The sequence below is a fragment of the Balaenoptera borealis genome (genome assembly GCF_965194805.1).
Source record: "Balaenoptera borealis genome assembly, chromosome: 21".
Taxonomy (NCBI): domain Eukaryota; kingdom Metazoa; phylum Chordata; class Mammalia; order Artiodactyla; family Balaenopteridae; genus Balaenoptera; species Balaenoptera borealis.
Window position 1 is genome coordinate 24,367,206 of NC_138880.1, and position 7,863 is coordinate 24,375,068.

The following is a 7,863-nucleotide window of genomic DNA, read 5'->3' on the forward strand; positions in this document are numbered from 1 at the left end:
TATGCACCTTCTCCCTTCACTCATTTGTGGGTGCCCCTCCTGGAGCGGTGCTGCAACCTCACAAGCATGTATTTTTAGAATTTTAAGGAAAAAACTCGAACTCAGACTGATGGAGTTTTGCAATGTTAAAATGTTATTAAAATTATGGTGTTCACTAATTAATTCATTCGACTAACATGTATTGTCTATCCACTATATACGCTGCTTGTTAGTTAGGCACTCACTTCTTGACCGTTAGATAACAGCACTGAAAAATCCACAGACTTTTCTCTCTCATTTTGCCTGGAGGGAATGAGGGCTTTGCACCCCTGCTGCACGCAGGTGTTTCCTTATTCAGAAAGAGGGCCGAAGGCTGCTCCAAACAGAGAACTCTGTCATCTCAAGAACAGTTCTTTTTAGAGCAACTCTGCTGACTTGCTGTCCCTTTCTTCTCACATTCAAAACTGACTCTGTAGGTCTGGAGCTTAATTGGAGAAATACTTTAAATTCCACTGATAGGTGGCCCTTCACTGATTTTTGGAAGTGGAAAATATTTTGCTTTGGTCTGAAGCAGCTCCAGGGACAATGCACAACATTCAGCCTCTTGCACCGAGTGGTCAAACAGCTGCAGGTTATTACAGGAGCTGGAGAACATTCAGTATTTATTAATTAATTTATTTATTTTTGGCTGTGTTGGGTCTTCGTTTCTGTGCAAGGGCTTTCTCTAGTTGTGGCAAGCGGGGGCCACTCTTCATCGCGGTGCACGGGCCTCTCACTATCGCGGCCTCTCTTGTTGGGAGCACAGGCTCCAGACGCGCAGGCTCAGTAGTTGTGGCTCACGGGCCTAGTCGCTCCGCGGCATGTGGGATCTTCCCAGACCAGGGCTCGAACCCGTGTCCCCTGCACTGGCAGGCAGATTCTCAACCACTGCGCCACCAGGGAAGCCCAACATTCAGTATTTAAAATGAAATCTCTACACCTGACAGCAGCTGCAAAATCATCTATGCAGAAGGGAGAAATGGTTCCCATGAACAAGGGCCTTTGAAATGTTACACAGCAGGACAAAGCCCTCCTGCTGTAGGGCAGGGTAAATTTGCCTGCATCCCACAATCATGCCATGTGCAATCTCTAATTAAATTTACTTATTTGGGTCTCCAAATTTTCTGTGTGTGCAGGCACAAGGGCTGGCTTGCCATCCACCTACTCTTGCTTTTGAAAAAGCCAGTCATGTGATGAACCATAAGTATTAATGAAGATACTCATTAAATAAAGTAATATATATTTAGAATAGTCATCGCTTCTGAACTTTCCTACATTAGCAACAAAATGCTTAGAAGGATAAAAAGGCATGAGAATTCCAGATAGGGCTTTAATTCTAAAGCATAGGAAAACCAAATTAACTATATCCCCAAGGCACTCGAGGGCATATTTCTCTTGCCCAGCAAAAACATAATCTTGGTCCCTAAGAATCATACCTGACATTTCTCTTGATTTAATTGATGCAAAAAAGGAGCAAAGCCACATTTAAATGAATGAACATGAATGCCTAATTATTTTTTTTGCAAATTATCTGCATTTTTTTCCTTACCTTTGTGTGGCTTGCTGAGCCTTTCACAGTGTTCTTACCTGCATTATCTTATTTGAATTTCTCAGCAATCTTGTGAAGAAAACAGGTGACAAAAGTGACTGTCATCATTTTGCAGGTGAGGAAACTGAGGCTCCAAGGTCTCAGGGCTGAGAACTGGCAGTGGCACTCTGCACCAAAAATAAGGATTTCATCTTTGCTGCCTTCCAGAAGGAACCGAGGCTGTTTGTCAGTACAGCCGATACTTGCGTGCGTGCCCTGGTATAAGTATGGAGACGAAAGGTAGCTGGAAGATTAAAAAAGAAAAAAAAAAAAGAAATGACAAATGAACTAAAAGGGGGTGAGAATAACTAGAAAAGTTATGGAAAAGTGTGGTTCAGTGCAGCAGAATCAGCCCCATGTGCCATAGGGTGAAAATATGAAATGAGCAGCTATAATATGTGCTACACTTCATGATTTCTCAAAAGATGGTCCGTGAGAATTCTTTGGTTGACACCCTAACTAGTTGCTAGGCATTGCTTGTAGCAGATATTGTAGTTAGTACATGGAGTAACAATAAGACACAGCTTTGAGATGAGGTTAACCTCTGGGACTCAATGAGGAAGTATCAAAAGATAATGAATGTAGTCAGTAAATTATTGACTAAGGAGATAGAGATGCCCTAAGCTAATCAATACTTTATATCAGGACATCTGTATTAACTTATCTGAGGCTGAACATAATAGGTGTTATTAACCTGGAGGAATACGAATCAACTGTGTTTGCATTATCTAGGAAAGAATGACTGTTAATAGGAGGCGGATGGCTGAACACCACCTTCTCAAGCAGGAATTCGGCAGTAGGGGTGGGGGGAAGGTGAGGGGGTGGGAGAAGGAAGTAACTGGCAGTCACTGAAATCCCCTATTATGGCACAGGATGCTTCATCAGGTGTTCCGGGGCCTGGGAATCCCTGTGCTCTGATTTCATGCTCATCAAGCAGCCTCCAAGGGACCTGGAAAATGAGAAGGGGCTGCTGAGGTTGGAGTAAACAGTCTGGAAAGACCTATTCCCCCTTATACAGTAGTAAACTAGCATTCTGGTTTAGCTTTCAGGTCTTTGGGGATAGTTGGTGTGAGTCTGTTCTCCCATGATGCAACCAGTTCTGGGGTTTCTGCATCAGCAAAGCAGAACCCGGATCTTTAAGTGGGGTGAGCATACCAAGGCTCTTTGCCCGTTTCGACCGTCCCGTCTGGTGGAAGCCAGTATCCTTGGATCACAGCTCTGCTGATCTCCCATAGTGACAGTGCACGTGGTGCTTTTTTCTTTTATTTAAATGAATAATTTACTTGAGGCATGTAGGGCAGTAGTCTGGTTCAAGGGCAGTTGCAGCCGCATACTGGGACTGGAGAAAATAGGGGTTCTTGTCTTGGTGCTACCACTGGGCACATCTTTGATATTTCTAACTATTTAACCTCAGTCTAGGTTTCCTCATCTATACGTTGAAGTGATTTCACTATATGATCTTTGTAATTTGCCCAAGGTCACTAAGCTGATCAGTGACAACTGAACATTTACCCCGTTACCCTTCTCCAACTTTACTTCTCTCTGTGTAAATTTGGGAGCAGAGTGTGGGTTAGTGAGGGCAGGGAGAGTCCCAAGGGAATAGTGAGATAGTCTGAAGGGGATTTTACTTCTCCTTAACTGGTTGGAATCAGGGTAGATTATGCACAGAATTTTGTTACCTAGATGAAGGCCTCATAAATCAAGAACCATTTCAACCACAACACAGTCTCCCAACCTTCTTCATCCCACTGGACACATATAGAGAGTGATAATGATAGAAAATTGTATTTGTGTATTGCATGCTGGGATAAATGTGTGGAGCTGCACGTGGCCACCCCAAGGGACGAGGGACTCAATGTTTTGGCCCCGCCTGTAGCCCATTTGCCCAAATACACTGTCTGGAATGCTGTGTCACAGGCCCCCTCAAACCCGGGTGCTACCAGGAGTAAAACTAGATTAAGTTGTCTTCTCTTCTTGGCATCTGTCTCTGATTGGTAGAGTAATTTCTCCTCACCCAAAACTGGAGATGCAGGTCACAACCTCCCTTTGTCCTCCACATACAGTGATGGTTTATTGTACAAGGGCTGCAGGTAGGAGAGAATATGCTTCTTTGGTTTGGTGTCTCTCTGTAAAGGGAGGACTGTTGGCTTCTACACTGTTGCTTATTTTGTTCTTGCTTATTTCTACACTTATCATGACTATTGTCTTCTTTCAGCATGCTTTATTTAATGGTACAGTACGCTTTGTTCCTTAATGATTAACATCCTAACAGATGGTCAGGAAGCCAACTTCCAGCATTCAATACATTCTCTCAGTCTTTCTGTATGTACCATAAAAAGCAGAGTCATCCTTATAACGTCTTTTCTAATAATATACTCAAATTTCAGGTCCCATCTCCAAATGTCATAATTTTGCATTGTAAATAGATAGTAACTCACTCGAATGCTACTGTTCTAACAGCAGAGATGTAAGATCAATATGCATCAGTCTAGTTAGTACATTTTTTTCTTGCTGTTTACTTTTTACTTTATTTTATTTTAATTTTTGGCCGCAAGGCATGTGGGATTTTAGTTCCCCAACTAGGGATTGAACCCGTGCCCCCTGCACTGGAAGCGTGGAGTCTTAACCACTGGACCGCCAGGGAAGTCCCTTGTTTACTTTTTAAATGAAGTATAGATTACATACAGTGAAGTGCTAGTACATTTTTTGCACAGTCCCTTGGCTCGTGCGCACTCGAGTTTGCATGCCTTCAGCAGGTATTTTTGGCATACCTCTCAAGTGTTAGGGACTGTACTTGATCTTCTTTCTCCTCATTTTTTGTTTCTCACCTAATGATCTTTATCTCTTCTCTCGGTATTTCTCTGACCCTGTATCTATTTTTTTTTTCATTTTTTTGCCCATTTTCTTTTAATTTCCTCTTTTATCTTTTCCTCCTTTTCTCTCTTCCGTCATTATTTATTCTGTATTTCTCTAAAACATTTCTTTAGATTTCCATAATGTGATACTTTGATTATAATAATTACAGTCATTACTCTTCCCCACATTCACAAGGGGTTGCTGAGCTTCTGATCTATCGAGGCTTATTGTTCCCACCTCATGACAGGTGAGGAACTTCCTACTTTGCTGGTTCCACATCTGATGGGTGAGGTTACTGGGGGTGGATCTTGGAGGTGTTCCTAGTGTCAGTATCTGGGGTATGGGGATCCTTAGTCAATGAGGGATTGACTAGTCAGTGGTTTTCCTGAAGACCAAGATGAGAAGGGCAAACCACACTATGAGAACAACAGGGTGGGGAAACTTTAGCGACTGAGATGTAGGTGGGAGGTAGGACAGTAGATCTGGAGAAAGTCTGAGAGCTCATGAGCAAGACACCAAAACAGCTGTTTTTATGATCCCTGTTCTAGTTCCCTATTGCTGTGTAGCAAACCACCCCAACTTCCCTGGCATCAAACAACAAAAATCAGTCAGTGCTATTACCCCTCAAAATTGTAGGGTTGATTTGGTTTTGGCAGGCGGTTCTCAGTTGGGGTCTCTTATGTGGATGCAGTCAGGTAGGGGCTGGGGCTGGAATCTGGGGTTAACGCTGGCTGTCAGCTAGGACTTCAGCTGCAGCTGTCAGTCAGAACTACATGTGACTTCTTCGTGTATCTGGGCTTCTGGACGGCATGGCAGCTGGGCTCTAAAAGCAAGTATCCAAAGAGAAATCCAGGAGGAAACTGCATTGCCTTTTATGATCTACTCTTAGAAGTCACATAGTATCCCTTCTGCTATACTCTGTTGGTTGAGGTAGTCACAAAGGTCCACCCAGGTTCAAGGGGAAGAGACACAGACTCCACCTCTCGATGGGAGATGACAAGACCACATTGTCAAAGGAGCATGTGGGAAGGGAGATACTGTGGTGGCCGTCTTCGGGTGATCCAGTCAGCCACAGGCTGCCCTCTGCCACAGTGACTCACGCCCCTTCCCCTCCCCAAGACCATCAAAGACTGTGACTCTCTCTGTCCTTTCCTTTGATCAGAAAGAGAGAGTTTCTCTTGCACTTTTTCCTGTGTGTGCCACTTAAGCAGTTCTGAGTTCCAGGTTGTCCTGCATCTATGCCAAGAAATGTGGAAGGAAAAAAACCCAGGACACTCACCATCTTACTGGACCTTCTTGGAGTTTTGATTTCCCTCCCCAATCTACCTGCTATTATTTCCTTTCAGTCTTCGTTAGTTGCTTTATGTGTTCTGTCTAGGGTTTATAGACGGAATCAGTGGGAGAGAGACCGAGGAGTCTGCTTACTCCATCTTGACCGGAACCAGATCCAGAGCCATTTAATAATTTTAGATTTGCTTGTCATCTGAGAATGAGAAACAATTTTATTTTCAAACTCAGCAAGACCTGTCACCTTTATATTTAAGTGTTTGTTCTTTAGCTTATCTTTATACCCTCTCATTTTAACGTAGGAGTTGGAAGAGGCCAGGTGGCACTGTCAACACTGTGCCTGGACAATTCTGTGGCTAGATCACATGGTTCATCGGTACAGTTTCTATTTTCCAAGTTACCATGGATGTCAATGTTGCTAAACTTCCCACCACTGTATAAAAATGTCTCCTTCCTTCCAGATTCCAAGAATATTTTCCTCATGTTTATTTGAGCCTCCACCGACAGAAGTGCAAGGCCGGTCCCAAAGCCAGTGCACGTGTTTTAGGTTTTTATTACAGTGTCACTCACCCTGGTTCCAACTTCTGTATCAGTTAAAGTTTGATCAGAGTTGCAAAACCACTTTAAGCAAAGTAAGGCATATATTGTGGGGATTAGAACACACATGATTATGGGAGCTGGTGATGCAGTCTGTGCAATCTGTCCATGCTGAGTCAAGACCTGGGCCTGAGTCAGCGGGATGGACAAGCTTCATGGGGTGGGTGGGGGGAAGGGGGGCAAGGATGCTAAGTGGAGAAGTGAAGATGGCGGGGCAAACTGGAACCTGTGTGGACGGATGAATGGGAACCCGTGTGTCCCACCTCGGTCTCTCGTGCCTCCAATCCTCCAACTTCGGTGATGAAGGTGACCTGCAGAAGAGCTGGTGCACTTCGCTGTGGAGTTACACGCAAACCTAACCAGGATTTGGAGAAGCTGAATAAGCAGCTGGAGGGCCTGGAGGCCAAGCTGCTGCCCTCCATCGCCAGGTGAGCGAGTGGAGGCACCGCTGTGCTGGGAGCTGCCACGGCACCTGACCCCACATGGACCTTCTGACTTCCTGCAAACACTGCTCCCGTTTCACTTCTGCCTTCCAAATGTTGCTCAGGTTTTCTGGGATCCATAGTTCCAGCTTAGCTACACTGACATTGTACAAAACCACCACAGTCTCCAAGCTGCTGCCCAGGGGTTAGGGGTATAGCCCGAGAATGCACAGGAAGTGTTTGTCTCTCTGTAATGGCAGAGATTGGCCATTTGAGGATGTGTGTGAATCAAGTGCAAAGAACACACGTAAAGGTAGGAAAGTTAGTATTTATAAACCAGTGATACTACAAAACTAGCAAATAAAAATGAATAAATGTCCAGAATAAATTTTAATAAAACTATTAAAGTGATGATTAATGCTGTTCCAGCATATACCAAACTGATCATTAAGATGCTGATAGGTTTTCTGCGTTAGTCTGCTAGGGCAGCCACAACAAAGTACCACAGACTGGGTGGCTTAAACAACAGAAATGTATATTCTCACAGTTCTGAGTCTGAGATCAAGGTGTTGGCAGCGTTGGTTTCTTCCGAGGCCTCTCTCCTTGGCTTGCAGACGGCGCCTTCTTGCTTTGTGTTCAGACGGTCATCTCTCTGTGGGTGCACCTGTTGGTGTCTCTGTGTCCTAATCTCCTCTTATAAAGACACCAGTCATTGGATTAGGGCCCACTCTGATGACTCTACTTTAAGTTAATTACTTCTTTAAAGGTCCCATCTCCAAATACAGTCACGTGCTGAGGTACTGAGGTTTAGGACTTCAACATATGAATTTAGAGGGGGGGACACAATTCAGCCCATAACATTTTCTGTAGTACAATAAAGTTTGAGCAATAGTACATGCTCTATTTTCTTCTTGGAAATCCACAAAGTCTATTTGTATATGAAAGATTATACTAAGTCTTGAAAAATATCCAGTATTCATCTTTAACACACCCCACCATTGTATACATTCTTTGTCGATAATCCTAAACCGTCTTTTGTCTCTTATACATTGGCCAGTAATGTTGGACAATTGCATGGTGATCCAACCTGCCAGC